At 38.9% G+C, this 12,179-nt stretch overlaps 1 protein-coding gene and 1 pseudogene across 6 annotated transcripts in view; one reads left to right on the forward strand and one right to left on the reverse strand.

Annotated features, from left to right (window-relative positions):
* The window catches only part of MLLT3 (MLLT3 super elongation complex subunit), a 235,518-nt gene that overhangs the window by 169,348 nt on the left and 53,991 nt on the right, over window positions 1-12,179 (reverse strand). The gene's annotated exons all lie outside the window — the stretch shown is intronic.
* Window positions 11,501-11,986, forward strand: LOC119856240 (annotated as a pseudogene).

Genomic DNA, 12,179 nt, shown 5'->3' on the forward strand with positions numbered 1-12,179 from the left:
AGGAATTTCTGACAAAGAGATGGCCCAGTCACCCTAAAAACCTTGACCCAGTTTTGCTGCCTTATTTCAGAATTCAGATGAACTTTATTTGTTTGATGGCTGTGTGCTATGAGGTACACACTGGCTCCTTGTGCCAGAAGAATTACAGTCAGAACTCATGCACATGGCACACAATACTCATCAAGGAATTGTCCAAACCAAACAACAACTATAGGATCTCTACTGATGGCCAGGGATGGACTCTCAAACTGAAGCACTCATAAAATCCTGTGTCACTTGCCAAATGCATGATAAGACAGCAGTGTTATGTACTCCTCCATTACAGCCTGTTCCTCTTCCTGAATCTGCATGGGATTGACATTGTAGGACCCTTTGATACTGCTCCAAGTGACTGCCGTTATGCCAATCACTTTAATAGACTGTTTCAGTAAAATGGCCTGAGTTAGCCTTTACGTTGCAAATCTCTTGTGCTATAGTAATTAAGTTCCTCTCTTCAGTTTTTAGCAGGGACAATAACCCCAAAGAACTGGTTTCAGATAATGGTAGTCAATTTACTTCCCTGGAGTTTGAAACTTTTCTAGTACAGAGGAACATTTTACACAAAACGTCATCCCTATATTACCCTCAAGCCAATGGGGAAATCAACCGGTTTAACAGAAGTTTGAAAGAGAGAGTTTGCAAACAGCTAAACTGGAAGGGCGATTGTGGATACCCTTCACTACTGATTTCTTGCAAGCATACCGGGCTACATGACATGCCACAGAGTTACTCCATGGGAAACAGATGAATACTAAACTGAACATTGCTGGATTGTTAAAGGCACGACCTGATGCCCCAAACGAGGATGATGTGAGAAAAACAGTTGAACGGAACCAAGCAAAGTTTAAGGCTTTCACAGACAAGCGGCGGGGTACTAAGAAACCAAAGTTTGAGTGTGGTTCCTTCATTAGAATACGAAGACTTGGAATTTTACGCAAAGGGGACCATAAATTCACAGTTCCTCTTAAAATCAGAGAAGAAAGGACTTTACACCTATCTACTTTCTGATGGGTGGGTATGGAATGCTTCTCATCTTGCACCTGCCTATGCACCAAGAGGAGATTATGCCAACACCCAGTCTGCATTGGATGACTTCACCGTAGTACCAACACAACAAGACATTGCACTGGAACCGGGGCTTGAGAGATAGCCTGTCAGACCCAGATGATCACCTGTCTGGACTAGAGACTATGTTATGTAGTATCTACAGTGTTTTCAGTGTAATATTTCTGCCAAAAGTATAGTGTCTTAGTTCATATTTGTTCCTGTGGTTAGAACAATAATGTTTATTTTAATTGGGAGAGTTTCTTAAGAGAGGAAGAAATGTACTGTTTAGATGTTGCTTGTAGTTATCAGAATTGGGAGCACTGGCTGTTGGGAGTCTGAAAGGACAGGAAACAGGAAGGAGGGGGGAGGAGTTGAGAGGCTGGGAGAAAGCTATAGAGGGTGCAGCAGCAGCTTGGTAAAGAAGTTTCCACTTAGAAAATAAAGTCCTGTTGAAGCTTGTTAGTACCTTGCCTGGTTGATACAACAATATGCTAAACATTCGTATGCCTCTTCATGCTTCAGCCACCATTCCAGAGGATTTGTTTCTATGCTGATGACGCTTGTTAAAAAAATAATGCATTAATTAAATTTGTGATTGAACTCCTTGGGAGGAGAACTGTACGTCTCCTGTTCTGTTTTACCCGCATTCTGCCATATATTTCATGTTATAGCAATCTTGTATGATGATGCAGCATATGTTGTTCACTTTAAGAACACTTCCATTGCAGGTTTGACAAAATGCAAAACAGGTATCAATGTGAGATTTCTAAAGACAGATACAGCACTCGACCCAAGGTTTAAGAATCCTTAGTGCCTTCCAAAATCTGAGGGGATGAGGTGTGGAGCATGCTTTTAGAAGTCTTAAAAGAACAACACTCTTATGCAGAAACTAAAGAACCCAAACCACCAAAAAAGCAAATCAACCTTCTGCTGGTGGCATCTGACTCAGATGATGAAAATGAACATGCGTCTGTCTGCACTGCTTTGGATGGTTACAGAGCAGAACCTGTCAATAGCATGGACGCATCCTCTGGAATGGTGGTTGAAGCATGAAGGGACCTATGAATCTTTAGCGCAACTGGCATGTAAATATCTTATGACACTGGTTATAATAGTGCCATGCGAACGCCCGTTTTCACTTTCAAGTGATGTAAACAAGAAGCAGGCAGCATTATCTCTGGCAAAGGTAAACAAACTAGTTTGAGCAATTGGCTGAACAAGAAGTAGGACTGAGTTGACTTGCAGGCTCTAAAGTTTTACATTGTTTTGTTTTTGAGTGCAGTTATTTTTTGTACATAATTCTACATTTGTAAGTTCAACTTTCATGATAAAGAGATTGCACTACAATACTTGTATTACATGAATTGAAAAATAGGATTTCTTTTTTTTTTACAATGCAGATATTTGTAATCAAAAATAAATAAAGTGAGAACTATACACTTTGTATTCTGTGTTGTAATTGAAATCAATATATTTGAAAATGTAGAAAACATCCAAATATATTTAAATAAATGGTATTCTATTATTGTTTAACAGCATGAATAATTGCAATTAATTTTTTTATTGCTTGACAGCCCTAATTCTAAGTAATTACGGAACAAACCTTTTTTCATAGAGGAGCAGCCTGCAGACAGTGATCTTGTATCACATTAGTACCCCAAGTACTTTAGCAGTACAGTGAGATTCTCACAGTGCAGAGTTCAAATGCAATAGGAATGTAAGAATACCATCAATTTCTAAACTGGAATTTGCACAGCAATAATTTGTGGCCATAAGTAGTATGTAATCATATTCAGTGAGATCTATCAAATGCTATAATAGGTACCAAAATTCACAGTGATTCACAATTCTTTATACAGAATATTGTATTTATGTATGTTGTTTTCCAAATGCACAAGATTCAAGCCTACCAACTCACCAGCATTTAGTGGACAAGACCTCCATGTTCCCTGTGTCAACTTTGCAAAGATCAGCTTAACAAGTCGGTGCCCGCTGGAGCTACAGTGAACACACCAGAGTAAGAATTCAAAATTTAGATAGATTTAGCTATTAAATATAAATTGCTATAAATAGATTTGGACATTATAGAAACTACAGCTGAGAACCAAATCAAAAGAACCATGAAACCACATTCACGGGTGTAGGGGAAATGGAGAAAGATTTTTTTGACACTCAGTGAGCTTCATTATGCAATTATTTAACTCTGAAAACCTGCACAGAATCTGATCTTTCACGAAGATCTATTAACTTGAACCCCTTGACACACACAAAGTTCTACAATACCAGAATAAAGCAATTACCTTCCAAAATAAATGCTTTATCATGGTTCATACGCAGAGCTCTAAGGGTATATCTACACTGCAATTAGACACTTAAGCCTGGCCTGTGCCAGCTGACTCAGGCTTGCAGAGCTCAGGCAAAGGAGCAGTTTAATTGAAGTGTAGACGTTTGGGCTTGGACTGCAATCTGAGCTCTGGGACCCTCCCACTTCACAGAGTCCTAGAACTGAAGCCCGAATGTCTACACTGCAATTAAACAGCCCCTTAACCCAAGCAAGAGTCAGCAGACATGAGCCAGCTGTGGGTTTTTAAACTATAGCGTAGGCATGCCCTAAGGTATGTTATTGGTACTAGTCAGGACTTTCCAGGTGGCATATCAGCGGTAGAGTAACCTCTCCCAAACCCACCTCAACATATTCTTGTACATTAAAAGCAGCATGTGTGTGTGCAAGCCCTCATCTAAACGAAACCTACCATGCGAGGAAGATATTTTTTAAAACTCAATCAGCCAATAAGGCTGCATCACCAGAGGGGACGAGAGTAAGGCAGTTTAAAGAAAAAGTTGAGATTAAGTAGCAATTTAGTGTCTATGTCAACTGGGAAAAATGACCTATTGTTGACAACATGTATAAGGAGAGAAACCATTGTTAACAGTTAAAAAAATTTTTGTCACAAACCTAGGTAAGGCCAAATCATTTTCAGCCCCCATTGCAGAAGGTATGCTGAGCATCTCAATTCCATGAGGTCTGGCACATTTTCTAATGGGTTTGCTGAACAAAGAAGAAAGAAGACTTGTAATAGACTGTTCAAGATGCAAAGCCATTCTACTCGCCACTACAGCTACACCATAGCCATGCAAATATGTGGCTGCTCCTTTCTGAACAAAAAGGGATGAGTCAGATTCTCAACTGATGTAAACTCACAGAGTGTTCCACTGACTTCAATGGAGCGATGCTGATTTACACTTGCTGAGAATCTCCACCTTTAATCCTTTCTACACAGGGGGGGAAAAAAAGGATCTACTGTTGACAGTAATAGGGATTAAGAATGACACTCCAGAATCCACTTTATCTGGGTTTGAAAATGGTCAATTGCTGACAAAGATGGAGATAACCTTGTCTGAACAATTCCACAACAATATTGTATTTCTCTTTGCTTGAAACCTGCTTCACACTATTCGACAAACATTTTGAACAGCAATAGGGGTTATTAATGCTTTTGGAGGCTATTTTAAGTGCAATTATTGCCAAGGCACAGAGAGGTTATGTGCAGACTTTGTTTTAGTTTCAGATTTGACATTCAATAAAATTAATTAATGTACCTCTGCTTGCTCGGAATGGCACTCTGTTCCCCTCTAGCGGTGGCTAGGCCCCCTAGAGATTGATGAGCCTCCTCCAGCCTTCACTAAGACATAGGTGTCTTTTAGCTGATGCAGTAGATGAAGCTCATGCATTAAACAAACAAGGGAAATACAACCTGGACTGAGCTACTATAAGGTGGGTGCATAACTAGTTGCAAAACCATTTGCAGAGAGTAGTTATCAGTGGTTCACAGTCAGGCTGGAAGGGCATAACAAGTGGGGTACTGCAGCCATCAGTTCTGGGTCTGGTTCTGTTCAATATCTTCATCAATTATTTAAATAATGGCATAGAGAGTACACATATAAAGTTTCAGATGATACCAAGATGGGAAGGGTTGCAAGTGCTTTGGAGGACAGGATTAAAATTCAAAATGATCTGGACAATCTGGAGAAGTGGTCTGAAGTAAATAGGATGAAATTCAGTAAGGACAAATGCAAAGTACTCCATTTAGGAAGGAACAATCAGTAGCACACATACAAAATGGGAAATGACTGCCTAGGAAGGAGTGCAGTAGAAAGTAATCTGGGGGTCATAGTGGACCACAAGCTAAATATGAGTCAGTAGTGTAACACTGTTCAAAAAAAAAAAAACCCAAAGAACATCATTCTGGGATATACCCTCGCTAGAATGCGGGATTTGGGACCCATGCCAAGTACTGCGCTATAGCAGGGACCGCGTTAAAATGAAATTATATTTTTCTGACTGAAATTTCAGTACAGGTATATATAGTTGCGTATTTGCAGATTATAACAGGCTAATGATAGCATCAAAACTCGGAACTGTCGCGAAAAATGAGTCTATAAGATACAGTACTCACCGCGGGCGTCAGTGGAAATTGCATTTTGAAATGGAAGCGATTTTAATGAATTTGGTTTAATGCTTTATGTGCTTTCAGGCATCATGAACTTCCGTCTTCGCATATGGAATGCCATAGAAAAACTTCCGTCTTCATGTATGGAATGCCATAGAGAAATTTATATACACTGTATATATAAATATGTATATAGAAATTTTTGTAGTGCTAATTATCTTCACATCCATAAAGTATAGAAAACCTTAGAAAATAAACTCCTACTTGAAGGAAACAATAAAGGAGAAAAAAAGTGTTGCTTTATTAGATATTTAAAGTAGACATTACAATAAACTAGTCTAGTTTTTCTTTAAAAAGTCAGTGAGTTACTTTTGCTTCTTGCTGCTGTGCTGCTTCCACTTAGCAAACTGCAAAAGACCATGTAGCTGCATAATTTTTATAGGCTCAACGTCTTGCGTCTCAAACCATCTCAAAGCAGTCTAAGCTGGCTACGGTCGCAGATGACACTGGAATGATGTCCACCTCATCTTCCTCCTCTTCTTCCATGGCCAAGGCCAATTATTCAGCTTCTGGAATGTTGTTTGCTCATACTGCCAGAAGAATTTGGTCATCCGTTAGACTTTCAGCAACGGGACAAAATTCTTCTGCTTCATCATCGCCTCTTATCCTGTACTTAATATTTTGTGGCAGAACAGTTACCCCGAGTCTGAACAGTTGCTGGAACAGCTCCTGCATCCACTCCCTGTCTGTTCTTCCAACTTCCTCCTCTGTAAATCCCTCTAAGTCGAATTCCTTGTCAGACTGTGATACAGTATATATGTCCAACGATCTTGCATGAATGATAAGGTAATGAACACCAAGGTCACTTAAAACAAAAAAATTTTACTGTACTTAAATTTGGGATCCATGGCCACAACCGCATTATATCCGAATTGGTGTTATATAGACACATGTGCTAGCGAGGGTCTGGTGTATTAGTAGGAGTATTGTAAGCAAGACACAAGTAGTAATTCATCCGCTCTATACCATGCTGATTAGGCCTCAACTGAACTATTTCAGAGTAGCAGCCGTGTTAGTCTGTATTCGCAAAAAGAAAAGGAGTACTTGTGCCACCTTAGAGACTAACAAATTTATTAGAGCATAAGCTTTCGTGAGCTACAGCTCACTTCATCGGATGCAGTGAGCTGTAGCTCACGAAAGCTTATGCTCTAATAAATTTGTTAGTCTCTAAGATGCCACAAGTACTCCTTTTCTTTTAACTGAACTATTGCGTCCAGTTTTGGATGCCACATTTCAGGAAAACTGTGGATAAATTGGAAACAGTCCAGAGAAGAGCAACAAACATGATTAAAGGTCTAGACAACATGACCTAGAAGGGAAGGTTGAAAAAAAATTGGGTTTGTTTAGTCTGGAGAAGAGAAGACTGAGGGGAAATGTGGCAACAGTTTTCAAGTACATAAAAGGTTATTACAAGGAGGAGGATGGTAAATTGTTCTTTAACCTCTGAGGATAGGATTAAGAAGCAACGGGCTTAAATTGCAGCAAGGGAGGTTTAGGTTGGACATTAGGAAAAACTTCCTTACTGTCAGGGTGGTTAAGCACTGGAATATATTGCATAGGGAGGCTGTGGAATCTCCATCTTTGGAGATTTTTTAAGTGCAGGTTTGACAAACACCTGTCAGGGATAGTCTAGATAATACTTAGTCCTGCCAAGAGGGGAATGGACTAGATGACCTCTCGAGGTCCCTTCCAGTCCTGCGAGTTTATGATTAAGCTTGAAAGGTTCCAGTTTTGATCCCCACTGCCGAGGCTCCTGTATGGGTCGGTGTCACATTAATTTATGGTATTATCAAGTAAATGACTGTTGTGCAACAGAAAAAGTCACTAGATGAAAATCAGTCAGTAGATTCCAGGGACAGGCATATCAGTGAGTTTTTTTTTTTAATTTGCAGAACTATCCAATGAATATCCATATTGCAAAAATCAATGGTACAAATATGAAATAGCAACAGAAAATCAATTTAGAACTAAGACAAGCAACTTTTCTCCTCCATCCTGAAATACACTAAATTAATGGATACAATTATACACTTTTATAATCTATAGACTTTCCATAGTTTTTCAACCAGACTAAATGAAAGGATGCAAATTTAAGTAATTGACACTGGCAGGAACTAAACAAAGGCTGCTACTTCATGGGTTCCCCTTATGCTTCAGAAAAAAAAAAAGAAGCTATTCTGCTCCTACTGCCTGTATTAAGATTAGCCAAAAACAACACAAAAAAGTATTTGTAGGTTTAAGTTTTTAACTTACTGTGGAGAGGTTATTTGTAAGTCTAAAGACCTGCCCCGCTCTATCAAGAAGGAGTCATACAAACATTCTAACGACTAAAGTGATGCAGAATTTTAACTCAACTAGCCATTCACCTCTAAAACTCATATTCAAATCTTTACATTGATTGCAACTAGTAAGTGTCATGGTTCCAAACTCGTAGTTCATTGTAGACACCGATCCACATCACACAAGCTTCAAAGCAATATTGACAGTCCTGCAACAGGAATGTGAACAAGAGCCATTGTTAGTCAGGACTGAGATAGGCTGGGGAGTCAATATGTTCACAAGTTGGTGGGGCCATCTTGGTCTCATTTCTACCAGCCAGGCAACTTTTACCATCTTAGTCTATATTCAAACCAGCTACCAATGAAGAGATCTAGGGTGAAATCCTGGCCACATTTAACTCAATTATTCTATTAGCTTCAATGGGGCAAGGATTTCACCCTGGTTTGTTAATTATCTGATCTTGTTTTCCCAAATTAAAAAGTTTTTCCCTGACATCTATGCTCAGAATTGATGCATTGAGTCTAACAATCTATTGGTCAATACCGATCATCCAGCCACACTATATTACACAAAACATACACATGCAGCTTCTGTGTTCAGATACACATATGCCACAGCTAATGCAAATTAAAAAAATACAATCAACAGAACTCGAGTCTCGCTCTCTCTTCTGTTCTCTCTTCTCTGCTGTGCGATTGTGCTTCAGTTTTCTCATTAATAAAATGAGCTTTGCCACCTTTGCATCAAACGGATCTATGGGTGGAAAGTGCTGTATATGTGCTAAGTATAACTATACTTTAGGCACCGTTGTAAGCATGAAGACAGCTGTCTGCAGAACACAAGGAAAGCTTGCATGGAAGCAGCAGTGTTGATTCACTTGCATTTGAATTCACGCTTCCTCTAGGTTCCATAGTCTGTGGTTCTCAGTTTGTCCCCACACAGCATCTTTGCTTTTGCTAAGTCTAAAAGCCTGCTGCGAGGTTAGTTTTTCTGTTTGTTTTTGTTTTGACATCCCTCCACCTAGAACCTTGTATATATAACTCTAGCCTATTGACAGAGAATAAAGAAAGGCTACAGATGCAAGCTGTACTTGACCTTTATTTAGCAAAGCGGTCTGTTCCACATTCCTTTTCTCTTGTTGCACTAAAGTGCCAATCTCAATGGAAAAGGAGAAGAGTCTTTCAAAAGATCTTTTTGAAATGAAAACTTTGTGAAGTAAATTACAAAAATTCAAGCTATTGCCAAAAAATAAATAAATTAATAAAACTCCACCCACCCACCACTAACCTTAAGGTCATTTTGAGAATTTTCCACATTCTTGCTTTGGAAGAAAGTTAAACTATTTTGAACATTATGCCACTTTACATTAATGAGTTTTTTTAAATATACTCTTAGATACATAGGTTCACAAATATTCTGATCGAAAGCCTGAGAATATTTTGGTTGCTATCTTTCAATAAATACATTAAAGGGGAATACATCAGCAAACTCCTTCTCCACACCCGCTAGTGATTAAGGGGCTACTACTGTGGTTAAAGTTCTGCTCCTGCCACTCATACACCAAACAAAACCTGTTGAGCCACACAGAAAGATCGAACACAACAAATCAGAAAGAAGGTGTACAAAAAATTCCTCTAAGTCTGGCAAGTAAAACTAAACCCCAAAAGCAAAAACTCATGGGTTGCCTTTAGGGCTGTCGATTTAATCGCAGTTAACTCGCACAATTAACTCAAAAAAATTAACAGTAATTAAACACGATTAATCGCAGCTTCAATCACACTGTTAAACAGAATACTAATTGAAGATTAATAAATGTTTTTCTACATTTTCAAATATATAGATTTTAATTACAACACAGAATACAAAGTGTACACAGATCACTTTATATTATTTTTATTACAAATATTTGCACTCTAAAAATGATAAAAGAAATTGTATTTTTCAGTTCACCTCATACAAGTACTGAAGTGCAATCTCTTTATTGTGAAAGTGCAATTTACACATGTAGATTTTTTTGGTTACCTAACTGCACTCAAAAACAAAACAATGCAAAATTTTAGAGCCTACAAGTCCACCGAGTCCTACTTCCCGTTCAGCGAACCGCCAAGACAAACAAGTTTTTTTTACATTTATGGGAGATAATGCTGCCCACTTCTTATTTACAGTGTCACCAGAAAGTAAGAACAGGCATTCACATGGCACTTTTGTAGCCGGCATTGCAAGATATTTACGTGCCAGCTATGCTAAACATTCATATGCCCCTTCATTCTTCAACCACCATTCCAGAGGACTTGCTTCCATGCTGATGACACTTGTTAAAAAGATAATGCGTTAATTAAATTTATGACTGGACTCCTTGGGGGGAGAATTGTATGTCTCCAGCTCTGTTTTACCCGCATTCTGCCATATATTTCATGTTATAGCAGTCTCTGATGATGACTCAGCACATGTTGTTCATTTTAAGAACACTTTTGCTGCAGATTTGACAAAATGCAAAGAAGGTACCAATGTGAGATTTCTAAAGATAGCTACAGCATTCGACCCAAGGTTTAAGAATCTGAAGTGACTTCCAAAATCTGAGAGGGACAAAGTGTGGAGCATGCTTTCAGAAGTCTTAAAAGAGCAACTCCGATGCAAAAACTACAGAACTCAAACCATCAAAAAAGAAATCAACCTTCTGCTGGTGTCATCTGACTCAGATAATAAAAATGAACGTGTTGGTCTGCACTGCTTTGGATTGTTATCAAGCAGAACCCATCATCAGCATGGATGCATGTCCTCTGGAATGGTGGTTGAAGCATGAAGGGACATATGAATCTTTAGCACATCTGGCATGTAAATACCCTGCAACGCCAGCTATAACAGCGCCATGAGAATGCGCGCTCTCTCTTTCAGGTGACATTATGAACAAGAAACGGGCAGCGTTATCTCCTGCAAAAGTAAACAATCTTGTTTGTCTGGGCAATTGGCTGAAGAAAAAATAGGATTGACTGGACTTGTAGGCTCATTGTTTTATTTTGAATGCAGTTTTTTTTGTACATAATTCTACATTTGTAAGTTCAACTTTCACGATAAAGAGATTGCACTACAGTACTTGCATGAGGTGAATTGAAAAATACTATTTATTTTGTTTTATACAGTGCAAATATTTGTAATAAAAATATAAAGTGAGCACTGTATACTTTGTATTCTGTTTAAAATTAAAATATATTTGGAAAATGTAATAAACATCCAGAAATATTCAAATAAATGGTATTCTATTATTGCTTAAATCGCACAATTAATCGCAATTATTTTTTTAATCACCTGACAGCCCTCGTTCCCTTATCTATGATCACCATCTATTTCCTAGGTAGTTAGTAAGTTGCCCAGAACTTAGGCCAGGGGAAAACTAGCCTAGAATGCAACAATTTCCTGGCCTATCATCTCTCCCCTTTCCTACCTAACGTTTGTTGTTTTACTATTCTTCCAGAGAAAACTTCACACCCACTCCAAATTCTTCCCCCTTTGTTAAGCCTTGATAATAATATCCAAAAGCTAACAATTACAGACAGACAGTAACAACACAGAGCCCATGATCTCTCAAAGTGCCATGACAAATTTATTTGCCTACGAACTGTGCTGCCTCCACGCGAACATGCCTCTGTCAAAAGACCTGCTGCATCCCTCCCTTGAGGAGAAACGGAAACACAAGAAGTGGCGTCTGGTCCAGAGTCCAAACTCCTATTTCATGGATGTGAAGTATCCAAGTTGCTAGAAAATCATCACTGTATTCAGCCGTGCTCAGACTGTAGTTCTGTGTGTTGGCTGCTCAGCTGTGTTCTTGCCAGCCCACTGGAGGACAGGCAAGGCTTACAGAAGGATGCTCCTTCAGACAAAAGCAGGACTAAACTAAAGTGTGTCTGAGATGGGTGGGACTACCTGCGCAGTTGGCTGCACAGACAAATACAGATGGTTCAAGAGCATGGGATTCAGCCACAGAGCAACATTAAGTATCAAGAAGTGAACAGAAGGCTTTAAACACGTATCTAGCACGTGAGGGGAAACCATGACTTTCATACTGTCCCTGTAGCCTCACCCATCTGACGGTCAATAAATTTTGGATAAAATAAATTAATTTACAAAAAAACCGTGCAAGACTAGAGTGCTTCAAGCTTTGCTTCATAGCTGAATAAAGGCAAGGAAGTAATGCAGCAGAGTAAAGCACAGACTTCCTTAAGGGAGCAAGGGTTGGTTATCAGTCTTTTTTTTTATCCTGGTACCAGACATGCATTGTAACATGTAATCGTACCACTTCCCACT

This window comes from Dermochelys coriacea, chromosome 5, assembly GCF_009764565.3.
Source record: "Dermochelys coriacea isolate rDerCor1 chromosome 5, rDerCor1.pri.v4, whole genome shotgun sequence".
NCBI classification, from domain to species: Eukaryota; Metazoa; Chordata; order Testudines; family Dermochelyidae; genus Dermochelys; species Dermochelys coriacea.